This window comes from Limulus polyphemus, unplaced genomic scaffold, assembly GCF_000517525.1.
Source record: "Limulus polyphemus unplaced genomic scaffold, Limulus_polyphemus-2.1.2 Scaffold1702, whole genome shotgun sequence".
Taxonomy (NCBI): Eukaryota; Metazoa; Arthropoda; class Merostomata; order Xiphosura; family Limulidae; genus Limulus; species Limulus polyphemus.
Window position 1 is genome coordinate 179,422 of NW_013667312.1, and position 14,954 is coordinate 194,375.

At 37.1% G+C, this 14,954-nt stretch overlaps 1 protein-coding gene across 2 annotated transcripts in view; it reads right to left on the minus strand.

Annotated features, from left to right (window-relative positions):
- The window catches only part of LOC106464625 (ras-related protein Rab-30-like), a 22,834-nt gene extending 21,506 nt beyond the window's left edge, over window positions 1–1,328 (minus strand). The window contains exon 1 of one of the 2 annotated variants that reach the window (XM_022392352.1): window positions 1,224–1,328. The gene's annotated coding sequence lies outside the window, so the exon portion shown is untranslated. Of the gene's footprint in view, window positions 1–1,219 lie in introns of both variants that reach the window. The other variant, XM_022392354.1, reaches the window with a different exon arrangement.
- Window positions 1,329–14,954: the final 13,626 nt, after the last annotated feature.

A 14,954-nucleotide genomic window follows, 5' to 3' on the forward strand; every position in this document is an offset into this window, starting at 1 on the left:
TTACACCCTTTACAATTACACCATTTACACCCTCTGTTTCTCTCCTGTTTATCCTAATACCACATTTCATCTTATAAGTTTAAAACCACAGCTTGAAAACTATTGTCATAACAGGACATTATTTCAAAGTCCGGTGACAGAACATCACAAATAATCCTTATCAAAGTCTACAGTTCAAAAAAATATGACTGATATAGTAGTCTAAACATAGTAATGATACATGTATATTTTAAATCATGATGCAAATAAATAAATATGTAAAGCGACGTAATCTACAAACTGGAATAACTGCTTTCTTTTTGTAACCACTTGACAATAATATTTTGTTTGTTGTTGAGCAACCATTGGTGTGCCCACCACAGGTATCGTAACCCTGTTTTTTTAGCTGAACCATTGGGGGCTGACAATATCATAAATCAAATCAGATATATATTTTAAATAACATACAAAAGAGGGCAGCACTTGTAAGGGAAGAATAGAAATAAAGCATACGAGAAAAAAAAGGATTATTTGAAATGCAATAACACAAAGATAACAACAACAACAAAAAATCATTTTGACATATACGAATGTATGATAAATCATTTCTACTCAAAGTTAGCTCTGTTATTATACGAACCGTTTTACTGAAAGATTTTTGTATCTTCTTGGAATTGTTTTGTTGTAAAGAAAAGAAATTTATCTATAGTCAGGTTGTGTAAATGAAGATAAAATTATTTTTGTATTTGTATTTGATTTTGTATATACATATATTTGTGTGGGAAATGTTCAAAAGGCTCATATAACTCGATCTGCAATGCCATTTACTTGGCTATATAAATAAATAAAAATTCTGAAGTGAAACAAAATACAGTTTCTTAACAATACCGACAGCACCGTCGGACTCTAAATATCGGTCATGTATTAAAAATAGGGAACACAACACACAGTTTCACGTTCTGGTTCTACTGATTTGTTAAAAGATATGTAGATGTAACATAAACACATAGACGTGTTTACTGCATATTCACTCAAGCTGTCAGTGGATTTGTACTTGTAAGAAAAACTTGGATAGAGGCCAGAAATAACGAAAGTATTGCAGCTAAAGATTATAACTGAGGGGGAATTAGCTCATCTTTTCTTTTGGAGGCTTAAACTGTTTCTACCTGTAACTTTTTCGCTCTCTTTCTTTTCCACGTGAATATAATCAATCGATAACATACTATACACTAATACTTACTTACTTCTAAGCCTACTTGGAATATCCACAGGATAGCACTGACTCTGTACTGCTGGTAGGTAAAGGTTTGTGTTAAAACAAGAAAAGTTCCAAATAATTCAAATGGATGCCAGAGAAGAACTGTCCCATCATCATGCAGAAACGAATTAGATAAACAGTCACGAATTTTCTGATACGGAAAATATGTCGAAACTCACACACACGTATATATATATACACATCATTTCACACAAGCCTGACAATTGGTTAGGAGCTACAGGGCAATAGTTACGACACCACTATTTATATACAACAAGCGTGCATTAATCAGCGCATAAAACAAAGACGATAATGTCATTTCTCATTTTCAAAAATAGATATATTCTTTCTTTTACAATTTTTTTTCCCCATTTCTACCAAAAGTATATCATATTTCTTGTTACTTCGATTAAAAGTATTTTCTTAGAACACCAAACAATAATCTTGGCTGTTGTCGAACTGAAAATGATACCAACTTGGTTAATGCCTTTGTTTAAAGAAAAACTTTTAGTTCCCTGTTTTAGTCACGCTTAATTAAGTATGCAAAGTTTGTTAATATAATGACGATTCCCATGTAACGAACGAATAATAAAGTTTCGCAAGTTGATTCTTCTCACGGCTTTCAAAGAAACCAATTATGTCGTCATTTATCACATTGAAAGAGTTGAACTGTATCATGTTTTCCACTAGATTTTGCGATATCGTGATCGAAGTGGAAAACACTTTTATATTCCATGCACATATATCCATATTTAGAGGAATAGAGGTCCTTTAAAGCTTCTTGGAATGTTCGAACATTAATAAATGTATTTGATTCATCGTAGAGCAACATGTCTTGGTGAAAATACTAATAAAACCAATATTCTGTCGAAACACGTAGTATGTCCTCCTTCCCCCAAATAAACACTTCGTTAACCTTATAAATCGTTGTTTCCCAACGTATTCTTATTATATTATCACAATGTGCTTTTTTGTTTGTACTCAGGTACCAATAAGATCATAGGGAACATTGGCGAACACGTAGTTACTGGAATTGTTCACCAGGGAGTTCTACATCTTCGTAGTATGGCTATCTTTAATGTTAATGGTATCCTGCTGCATTGGAATGACGTAGTTGTCCTATATTCAAAATGGCTACTTGCTGTCGGATGGCCAACTTGTTTTTTTTACTATGGGTATACCTAAAGTTAGTCGTGATGTCACAGAGTGCTGGTTGTCTACCACGCCATTCCAAGGCTGTAGGGTGACTACACTAAATAGATGTAGACCTTCTGGATGAACATTTCCAATTACCACGTCTTCACCAGTGTTCCCTGTGGTCTCATTGGTATATCAGTGATAATCATCACTCTATGGTGAATAGTATTCAATTGACTGATGTTCAAACATACCAAGAAATTTTATGGCTTGCTGAAGCAATCTCGATATGCGAAAACTATAAAAGTCCCTTCTAAGATGTTCTGCCCCCACCCCCCACCCAAAAAAAAAAGAAGGAGAAAGGGGATGTAAAAATACAGAAGACTTCTGCGGAAATCCGATCCAAACAAAAACCCTATAATTTTGACAAAACCAAATCATTGAAGTTCATGTAAGTGATAAAGGAACAACAACATCAAAAGAACAAATGTTTTTAGAACAAATACATGTCAGTCCTTAACTGGAATTCGCTGTCCATGGTTCAAAAGCGAAGATAACAGCATCCCAGCGAAACAACATGTAAAAAAACCACGAATAAGAAAAAAAGACAGGCACAATCATTTAAATCCGCGTATATCTAAAACAGTGTAAAACACAACAAACCAGTAAAAAACCACGAATAAGAAAAAAAGACAGGCACAATCATTTAAATCCGCGTATATCTAAAACAGTGTGAAACACAACAAACCAGTAAAAAACCACGAATAAGAAAAAAGACAGGCACAATCATTTAAATCCGCGTATATCTAAACCAGTGTGAAACACAACAAACCATTCTCAAGCCACAATTCGTATCGCTGTGGATTTCATCCAGTAAAGTTCAGTTACCTACACTCTGAGCAAAAGTTTGTTGACTGTTTAATCTAGTCTTAATTGAAGGATTAGAAGCTTCTTCTTCACCTGTAGCGTAGCCTCGTTCTCGGCTCTACAGATTACTTTGAATATACTGAGGGGGGGTTGGGACCACATTGTTATGTTTAGGGAAGTGGTAACTATGTGCTAATAAGGTAATTCTTTTACTGTTTAGTGAAGTGAGAACTATAAGAGAGTTTATGCTGTTGTATGAAGTGCGAATACTATGAGATGGCAAGGATTATTTATACAGATGAGTGAAGTGAGAAAAAACATGAAATAATAAGGTATCTAATTAATTAGGCAATTAACTGGTAGCTTTTCGTACATATCCATTTTCAGTTATATTCTAAAAAAAAAAGGTCACAAGTTTCTTAATAAAAAAAAGGTAAAACCCGAAGACGACAAGCACGTGCTATCCACCACCCAAGTTTGTTTATTTGAAGTTAAGCACAAAGTTACACAATGGGCTATCTGTGCTCTGCCCACCACGGGTATCGAAACGCGATTTCTAGCGTTGTAAGTCCGCAGACACATCTCGCTGTGCCAATGGGGGGCGCCATCAACTTAGCTGTTCTGAAATATTCTGAAAGTTGTCAGAATTCTGTTTAAAATATTCTCAGTAATGTGTTTATTATATTAGGATAATGGTTAAAGCTGAGTAGATTTGCACGAGTTAGTGTCCGTTAGATTTCTAAAAAACATCTAGACTCATCGAATGTTTAACTAATTTCTGTTTAGTTAGTATAACCTAACCTTGTGAAAGATCTCTACTTTAATGACTTGATGGAGCCTTCCAGTGGCACAGCGGTATGTCTGCGGACTTACGACACTAGAAACCGGGTTTCGATACCCGTGGTGGGCAGAGCACAGATAACCCATTGTGTAAAGAACTGTACTGCTACTACTACTCCTGATGAAGCCGCCCGCAATGGCTAAAACAAAAATGTTTTTTTTCTTTTTTATTATTATCTGGGGAGTATAACTCGTTTTTATTTTAACTTTATTGCCAAAATGCGGAAATCAGTGTCAGTAGTTTTTTTTCTCTGTATTTTGTTTAGGATTTACTCAGTTCTCAAGGGCATGCTACTGACCTCAAAACTCTTTGTTAGCTGCGATGTGCAGGTGTTTCACCAGTAAATTTATAAAGATAAGCATCATGCATGAGGAAAAAAATACGCACAATGGGTTTATTCGACAACTCTTCACGCTTCTGAACAAAGCTTGGAAATGTCTTTGTTCCTATGACATAAACATTCTGGTGGTCGTCCTTCAGATAGACGGTCCCTCAACTCTTAATTTTTTTTCTACACGAGTAAAAAGCTCAATTTGAAAAGGGGGACGACAAAGAGGGAAAATGAGCACTTCTTCTTCAAAGAATTGGGCCAAAGACTGGCCATTGAACTTTGTTGACAAAGCAAGTTTCACGAAAAGAGTTATCATTCTTATCCGCTCCATTGTCTTTTCCGAAACGGCCCGGTATGGCCAGGTGGTTAGGGAGCTCGACCCGCAATCTGCGGGTCGCGGGTTCGAATCCCGGTCCCACCAAACATGCTCGCCCTTTCAGCTGTCAGAGTTGGCGGTGGGTGGTGATGACTAGCTGCCTTCCCTCTAGTCTGTAACTGCTAAATTAGGGACGGCTAGCGCAGATAGCCCTCGTGTAGCTTTGCGCGAAATTACAAACAAACTTTTCCCAAACTAATGATTTCGTTTTGGCAAACTGGTGCAAATCTCCCTTCAATAAACATATTGTATGATAAGGTAACCCTGCTCCACTATATAAAGTAATTTCACTCTAATATATGCATTAGTAACCCTCAAGTAACCCTCTGTCAGTTGAAATTCCATTTTAATTTTTTTTCTTGGAAAGAGAAAGCGAGATAGTAACCTTGGTGGCTAAGGCAATGATTCCTGAAGAGTGCACACACACACACACACACACACACATATATATATAACTGCTATTTTACATTTCAATGTGTTAAGAAATACCTAATACAATGGACTCTCATTTTTAATCCAAAACACCCACGAAAAACATTTATAGGTTGAAATATATTTTGCAAATCTTTTCTCGTAAATAAATAAATACAGCATTTATTATTCTCTGAAATATATAAAATTTGGTGGAGTAACTAACGTCTCACAACCGGCTACACACGATAGTTCTCTGTTAACTATGGAGTAACTAACGTCTCACAACCGGCTACACACGATAGTTCTTTGTTAACTATGAAGTAACTAACGTCTCACAACCGGCTACACACGATAGTTCTCTGTTAACTATGGAGTAACTAACGTCTCACAACCGGCTACACACGATGGTTCTCTGTTAACTATGAAGTAACTAACGTCTCACAACCGGCTACACACGATAGTTCTCTGTTAACTATGAGTAACTAACGTCTCACAACCGGCTACACACGATAGTTCTCTGTTAACTATGGAGTAACTAACGTCTCACAACCGGCTACACACGATAGTTCTCTGTTAAACTTGGAGTGACTGTCATTTGACAACCGGCTATACACGATATATGCTAGTATAAATTCGGGACGCTGTTGGCTTCAGCTCCCACATCTAATCGTAATATTTCACTTCATGTGTAGTGTATCTTCACCCCTCTTTTCTAGATACTTCTTTTACAATAATACACCCCACCCCCAGAAATTAAGTTGCAATCTATCCTATGCATATATAACACTATCTATGTCGATTAAATTGTTTGAAGTAAAAACAAAATACTTGAAGTAGGAAGATGTTTGTATTAATCTACCTATATATATGTATATATATATTCACACACACACACTGTTTATTAAATCTTCAATATTTCATTATTGACAAGGGGAGTTGGGTTGTAGCCCCCTGATGACACTAGATTTAATAGAAACATGTTAGGATATAAAAGATTTATCACTGTGCAGGTTGACTCTTGAGTCACAACCGGCACAGTCTCAGGATTTGCAAGATAGTAATTTTTTGCGTACTTTAAGCAATGTTGTAAGGATGCTATCTTATACTGGTTGTTGTGTACTCTAGTGATCTAAGTAGTCATAGAATACTGGTTTATCTTGAGTTTGCTGTTTCAAAATTTCGATGCATTTTCAATGGAGACGACAAATAACTTTAGATAAATGGTTTTATTATTCTTCCAGACGTTTCGACTTATGACATTTTCGAGAGTCCACGAACGTCACAGGTTACAAAACGTCGAGTATAATAATAATAATAATAATACATTTATCTGAAGTTACTAACGCTTGAAGACGGCTTGAATGGGTAATGAAGAAAAACTTTAATATAAGTTTAACATAACAGCAAATGTACAACGTTTCGACAAGGTTTTGTCATCATCGGGTACACTAACTGAAGTCGTTTGTCGACTTCATTGAAAATGGCTTCCATCCTTCAACTGGCACGGAAAACCTTTAAAAAAAATAACACAAGTCTTCCATTTTCAGTTACAACAACAGACAGAGGAGTCCATAATAGCAATGTTTATATATCCTTATAAGTTTTAAAACACACATTTATTTTATTGAAGTAGTTTTGGTGAATGAATATTTATGTCGCATTCAGTTCATGGAAATATTTTCCAAGAAAAAATCTGCGCCCCAAGTACGAAGATAAGTTAAGTCACGTGTTTTTTCCATATGCGAAATACATGTCCCAGCTGCTACTGATAACCAGGACTGTGAATAGCTCGGGGTTTCCCCGGCCAGTTTAGTATTTCTGAACGTTCGGTACAGTAAAACATTACTAGATTTGTTTACTTACGTATTGATTTTGTATGACAAACTCGGTTTCCAGTACAGTCTATGTGTATAATCAACAATGTGTTTGGGAAAGTGGAAACAAAAGACAATCATTGTAGCTTGCTGCAAACAGTCCAGCTGTGTAATATATCAAGACTCCAAGAAGTGATTGCAGGTGGCGCTTTGCGTTTTACGTTGTTTACATTGGATCAGTATGTATAATAACATAGAGAGAGTTCCGTCGAGACTTAAAAAGAGTTACGTTTCGAGTGGTGCTTAAAACAGAACAAGAAACTGCTTCCTGAAACACAGAAAAAAAACAACAACACACAAACGAGACAAAGTTGATGTACAAAACTTAAACTGACACGAAATAGTAACTTATGTTCAAATGATCAATTTCTGTCTTTAATTTGTATTTCTTGATATGAATAAGAAAAGTCCCCAGTGGCACAGCGCTAGAAACCGAATTTCGATACCCGTGGTTTCATGTTATATGTTATGCTACTTCCCACTTCTTTTTCTATTTATTTATTAAGTTCCATATTATATATATATATATAATATATATATAGACTGTATGTTTGTTTGTATATTTGTATACATTCTTTGTTCAAAACTTGTTACGCTTATTAGATAACGTACTTATTCCATAGTACGCCAGCGCAACGTAGCAATAAAATGGGTTGGGGGGGGGGGAAAGAACGAAATTAGGTCTTCAGTATTAAAATTAAACTAAATTAAGAATAACACTTCATCTCATGTGTGACAGCGAACAATTTTGGACGATTCACAAGTGTGTCAAGGTAAATAGTAAATAAGTAAGAACGTATACATACGCTGACAGATGTATGCGTGTTTTCCGATGTATAAAACACAAAGCGCTTGCGGTTAAGAGCGTTCATAATTATGTACACTCTCTACATGGCTGTAGCAAAACTTGCACGTGCATCATTACGTCATTTTCTGTGACCTCGACAATAAACCACCCTTTGTTGGTGCTGTGTGACTTTTACTCACTGAAAAAAAAAAATCGAAAATGCAGTGTTGATAAGAAGATTTAAATTTTAAATTTTTTGTAAGGGTTCAAATGTGACCGTGTTACCTCGATAACTCCCACTCCTGTAATGTTACTTTCGGCCACTTGTTTGTGGGAAATGCCCCCGGTGGATCAGCGGTAAGCTAGAGTGCTTATTTCGCTAAAACTCAGGGTTCGATACACGCAGTGGACTCAGCAGAGTAACCCATTGCGTAGGTTAATGCATAACAAGAAACACGAAACTTTCAAACACACGTTGAACTAAAATACTGATAACACGTTATAGAACACGTAGACTAGACTCGTTTAAAATATAGCCCGCACTCGTTGTTACTGAGGTTCGTTATACATATATAATTAACGTGCTTTAAGTGTTACCCTAGTTTTGGGTCATAAGGGCAGCAAGCAGCATCCCCATTTGTTCTATGAAAGTTTTCAGTGTAAAAATCCACTCCTCTCGTGTGAAATGTAAACATTAAAGACTTCAAGTTTCAAGACTGTTTTAAATTGTTTGTTTTTTGAATTTCGCGCAAAGCTACACGAGGGCTATCTGCGCTAGCCGTCCCTAATTTAGCAGTGTAAGACTAGAGGGAAGGCAGCTAGTCATCACCACCCACCGCCAACTCTTGGGCTACTCTTTTACCAACGAATAGTGGGATTGACCGTCACGTAATAACGCCCCCACGGCTGAAAGGGCGAGCATGTTTGGTGGTATGCGGATTCGAACCCGCGACCCTCAGATTGTGAGTCGAGCGCCCTATCCACCTGGCCATGCCGGGGCCCTATCCACCTGGCCATGGCGGGCCCTGTTTTAAATAATCCCCTAGAATAAAGTATTCGAATCCAGGTTCTGTGCCCAATCTTCATAGCTGCTTTTTTTTTTTTGTTAATACGAACGAAATAATCCATATTCCATCGTGCGCGCGCGCGTTCTTTCCGCAGTTCTAGTCATTTAGCTAATCAATTTCATTGTCGTTTAGAAGTTTTTGTAGCTTTTTATCCGAGTTTTTTTTTTTAAGTCTAACTTGTTAAGGACTAAATGTTAATTTGTGATTAACGGCATTTTGTATATCAGTGTTTAATCCTTTTAACATTTTGTTTGTTTTAGAAATTTCGCAAAGGTCAAGGTCAAATCCCTTCCTTGCCGAAGTGGTTGAACCTCGGCTTAATTGGCACAAGGGGATGAGAATGTTAACACACATCCCCCCCCCTCTGGATAGGATGCCAGTCCATCACAGGTTAACTCCCCAGCTAACAGCTGGTACCCATCACACTGCTGACAAGACTGTAAAAGTTGGGGTAAAGTGCCTTGTTCAAGGACACAACATCATGGTGCGCGCCAGCCTCGAATTTGCAATCGTCGACTACGAGACCAACGCGCCACCCACATTACCCCCCCCCCACTCCTTGCGCACTCCAATTTGGAACTGATAGGTTAACAGCACCCACCGTATCCTTTAAGTTGCTATTATTCGATCAAATAATGGGATTTGACTCATACCCTTATAACGCACGCATGGCCTCAAAGTACGGAGCGCATTTTTTTTGCTAACCACGAACCTACGGATTTACAGTCCGGATATGCTAATTTTCGTCATTACAGTTAGACTAGGGCAAGTTCAGTATATTTCATTGAATTACACAAAGTGTGTACTTAATTTTTTTTATTTATTTAGTTTTTCAATTACATAACATGAAAAGGTAATGCATTTTTTTTTATGTACTCAAAGTCGAACGATTATTTTCCAAACAATGTTTAATCGGATTTAAATACACTGTCCCAAGTACACTTTAAAACTTAACGCAGTATCAACCACAGACGTAGCTGTATTTCTGTTAATTAATCCCGAAAATTTACAGAACACCATCATGAAAATAAGGAACAAAAATAGGACAAAAAAAAAAGTCCTTGCAGAACGCCATCTTTTTTTTTTTGAACCACCAAGTTTGCTAATAATCCGTGTTCTTTGATTTTTTGTGAGTTAACTAGTCAATAAGTTTAATACAAAGTTTCGAGTACCACAATGCTTTCTAATTCAAACAATAATAATTTACGAGAAACATTATCAAAGGCCTTAGCTAAGCCTAAAATTACACCCATAATTTTAAGATTACTCTTGCATTCGTCTTAAATAGTATTAATTAATTCAATAATTACCACACTAGAGTAAGTTTTTCCCTAATACGAAATTGATTACGTGATGGAATATTGTAATTTTGTAAATAATTAATCCCTTTTTCCAATATTTTTGAAAACAACAAACATTCAGCAACGAAGTTGTTAGACAGATGTTTTTTTTTTTCGTATACAGTTTATCACCAGTTTTATAAATAAGAATGAAAACTATTAATTTAGTTAACCATAAGTTAATATTGTATTCTAGTGGTTTCGATATGAGATGTTTCCAAACTTTTTAATACATTTGAAGATATTAAGTTAATCCACGGCTTGGTTTGATTTTCGCGCAAAGCTACACGAGGGCTATCTGCGCTAGCCGTCCCTAATTTAGCAGTGAAATACTAGGGGAGAAGGCAGCTAGTCATCACCACCCCACCGTCAATTCATAGGCTACTCAATAGTGGAATTGACCGTCACATTATAACGCCCCAACGGCTGAAAGGGCGAGCATGTTTGGCGGGACACGGGGATCCGAACCCGCAACCCTCAGATTGAGAGTCAATCGCCCTAACTACCTGGCCATGCATGCCGGGCACGTGTAATCCACGAAGTAGTACTAATCTGACGAGTACTTATAATATGTTCGATTTTTTAAATAAGTAACAGGCAAGTGGAGGGGGGGGGGAGAATCCTAGATTCGATATACGTACCTTGTTTCATTCTCAACTAATGTTTAACTAGCCAGATTTTTACCAACTGGTTAAAGATAGTTATTAAACTCATTTGTACTTGCGGGAAATTAAATTCTGATTGTATATTTTGTTCCTTTCCTGTATTCTAGCATGGTTGGTGATTAGAGCGCTCGATTAGCAATCTGGGGGTTGTGGGATCGAAACCCATCGCCAAGCATGCTCAACCTTTCAACCCCGGGGGGGGGGTATTATATGGTGATTGTATTTATACGGAGTGAATCTGACAGTTATCACACTATCAGCCGTTGGGGGTATTATAATGTGATTGTATTTATACGGAGTGAATCTGACAGTTATCACACTATCAGCCGTTGGGGTATTATAATGTGATTGTATTTATACGGAGTGAATCTGACAGTTATCACACTATCAGCCGTTGGGGGTATTAACTGTCAGATTCACTCCGTATAAATACAATCACATTATATTATACATAGTCTTTTAACGTTCACCCGATACTTGGGTGATGCTTTTATGGCTTATTTAAATCTTCCAGTTAAAGTACATCTGAGGGTCGCGGGTTGGAATCCCCTTCAGCGAACATGGGGACATTATAATGTGACAGTCAATCCCACTATTCATGGATAAAAAATTTCCGGTAGTTTACTTATTTACTTATACGGCCCGGCATGGCCAGGTGGTTAGGGCGCTCGACTCGCAATCTACGAGTCGCGGGTTCGAATCCCCGTCACACCAAACATGCTCGCCCTTTCAGCTGTGGGGGCGTTATAATGTGACAGTCAATCCCACTATTCGTTGGTAAAAGAGTAGCCCAAGAGTTGGCGGTAGGTGGTGTTGACTAGTTGCCATCCATCTCGTCTTACACTGCTAAATTAGGGACGGTTAGCATAGATAGCTCTCATGTAGCTTTGTCTGAAATTCAAGACAAACCGAAACAAACCACTGAAGAACGTCTAATTCGAAACGTTTTATGATATAAAGAGTTATCATCACAAGATGTCACTAGAAGGCTGGAAAATGACGAAATCAGCGCATATTTGTTGCATTGAACTTTGTCACAACTTCAGAATGAAATCTAGACGCAGTAAACTGACTGAAGTCCTACGCTTCCTTGTCCTTTTTATTTACTTATTTCGCTTTTGAAAGACCATTCCCCAACCACACACGGAGATTAAACGTTAATAACTACAGTTTTCTGTAACAGTATCATTCGTCATTAATATCAATATTAAAGTGTAAATAACACCCCGAGAGAAAAGAAGGAAAGGCTTAACACGTCCTTTTCATGCACGACTTAATTATTTAGGCTTAATAAATGTAAATATTAATTACGAATAACTTGTTTGTTCGTTTATGGCAAAGCTACTAAGGTTATCTGCCGCTGTTCCTAATTTTGAACTGCTCAACCAAAGGGAAGGCAACGGCCGGCAGCAATTCCCGCCAACTCTTAGGCTACTCTTTACAAACGAATGGTGGAATTGACCGTCGCATTACAACGCTCCGAAGGCTAAAAGGGCGATCCTGTTCGGCGCCTGATTCACAAATAATTGTGGAAACTTCGAGTAGTTTTTACTATATGTTTTGTAATGTAAATGTTATGCATTATGAGCAAAAACTTTCGCATAGCTTTGCTCTATTCTTAATTCATAACATTATAACGTTATGCTAATGTTCATTCTTCAAATATGTTCATGTATAATTATTCTAAGCAAAAATATGTTCTCTAATAAATGTATATCTGCTATAAAAATATTTTCTATAAAAAGTGTTCTGTTTCAAGAGTAAATAAAACCCAAATTAACAGTAACAGATATTTTTATTTCTTGCCTTTGAAGTTCATATGTCACGCTGTGTTGTAGCCTACAGAGAGAATAATTCTTTTCGTGATTCATGGCATGCGCACGTTTTACAAATTGCGACGTTAAGCGTCCCTCATCTGACGTAATTTTAGCGTCTACTGACTGACTGACTGACAGACAACACAGTATAGTGACTGACAGTACAAATTGCGACGTTAAGCGTCCCTCATCTGACGTAATTTTAGCGTCTACTGACTGACTGACTGACTGACAGACAACACAGTATAGTGGTGTGAGAGATTAAAACATGTCATACCTCCAGGCGGCCTTGGCCCTCTTTCGGGGAAATAATCCATGTCATAGAAACAGTAGAATGTGCGTATTTTTCTTGGTAAAATATCGCGAGTTTTTTTTTTTTAACGATTGTATTATCAAAGAAGCATTTCTAACTTATTCGCAGTTAATATTCAGTTAATATCGAACTTCTGTGCGATAGAGGTTACGTTCATTAATTTATCCATTTATTCTAAAATAAGCTATTTTTGATTATACCATATTGCATTCGGCCCCCTTTCGGGGAAATTACATTTATATTAAACGAGTCAACATTTGTTTATACAACTGTTCCAACACTCAATACCCTTTGCAAGTGTTTCATTCAGAACAAAACGAATCGGTGTTTACAGCAACAATTGTTATAATTTGAAGAGTAGTTCACACCAAAATGGCAAATAGCGTGGCGACACAATCGCCGCTTTCAAGTGTTTAACAATACAAAGAACAGTCGTAACTCTTAAAAAAATACAAAGAACAGTCGTAGCTCTCAAGATTCACACTTCTGTTTCTTCCCGACAACAGAAAAAAAATATGTATATATATTAGTGGTATCCTTTATCGCACCGTGTTAAAACAAAAAGTATCGAATATTAAAAAGCTAGAAATGATGAATAACTCACTCACATTTATAATGGTGTAACTTTGGAGTAGTGTCCCTCCAAAGATCATAAAAAATTAACAGCAGAACTGACACACACACACACACACAAAATAAATAAACAAATGGTGTTTTAATTTTCAGCTCTGTCGGCGTTTATGGTGGCAACAGCTCACGTTACCTTTGCTAATATCTGAATGATACGAAAGCTTTGACACACCGACAACGCTTGATTTACTCGTCCAAAAAGGAATAGCAAGTGAAGATTGTGAAAAAAAAAAGACAACGAATATATCTTTGATATTTTGCGGCTATAAAGACAATGTTTGATTGTATTCTGGGTCTCTAATACAAGTATTATTATAAAAATCGAGGTTAGCGTGCCATAACTGTGAAACTGAAGTTATTTTTGTGGTTCGCACCATCCCCCCTAAAAAAAAAAAAATCTATATCCACATAAGCCGTGGATGCTTTATACAAATGACGGTCAAAAATTTGGTGGTGGATGGTGTCGGCTAGGTGCGTTCCCTCTAGTCTGCTACTTCTAAATTAGGAACGGCTAGCCCACACAGCCCTCGAGTAACTTTGCGAAATGTGGGTTTACATTTGATTGTTTCTTATGGATTTCGCGCAAAGCTACACGAGGGCTATCTGCGCTAGCCGTCCCTAATTTATCAGTGTAAGACTAGAGGGAAGGCAGCTAGTCATCACCACCCACCGCCAACTCTTGAGTTTACATTTGAAATCAGTGAGATTGTATATCTTTATGATAATATTTAACGCGTGATTTAATATGTGATAATCAATTTACTAACGGAGAACAAAAATTAAGTTTTGTAACCCCAGCAGTAAGATTCGGGGATTATACCGCTAAAATTTGTGGCTCGGTCCCCGCCGCGGGGGTAGAGAAGACGGTCCGTTGAATAGCTGTGCGCTGAAACAAAAAAACAAATAAAATAAACTTTAGAGTTTGAAACACACGCGCACCCTACAGAATACGAAGGAAATGTGTATTAGACGTATTTTCGCGGGGTCCCCGAAAGTGTTCTGTTTCAAGAGTAAATAAAACCAAAATTATGAGTAACAAATATTCTTATTTCTTGCTTTTCAAGTTCACGTGTCATGCCGTGTTGTGGCCAACAGAATACATAATTCTTTTCGTGATTCGTGGCCTGCTCATGTATTACTGACGTCACAACAGTACAAATTGCAAAGTTAAGCGTCCCTTATGTGACTAAAATTTACGAGCTGTCTTACTTAAGTCTGTACCATTATCATCTATTATAAGACACAGGCACACCATTAC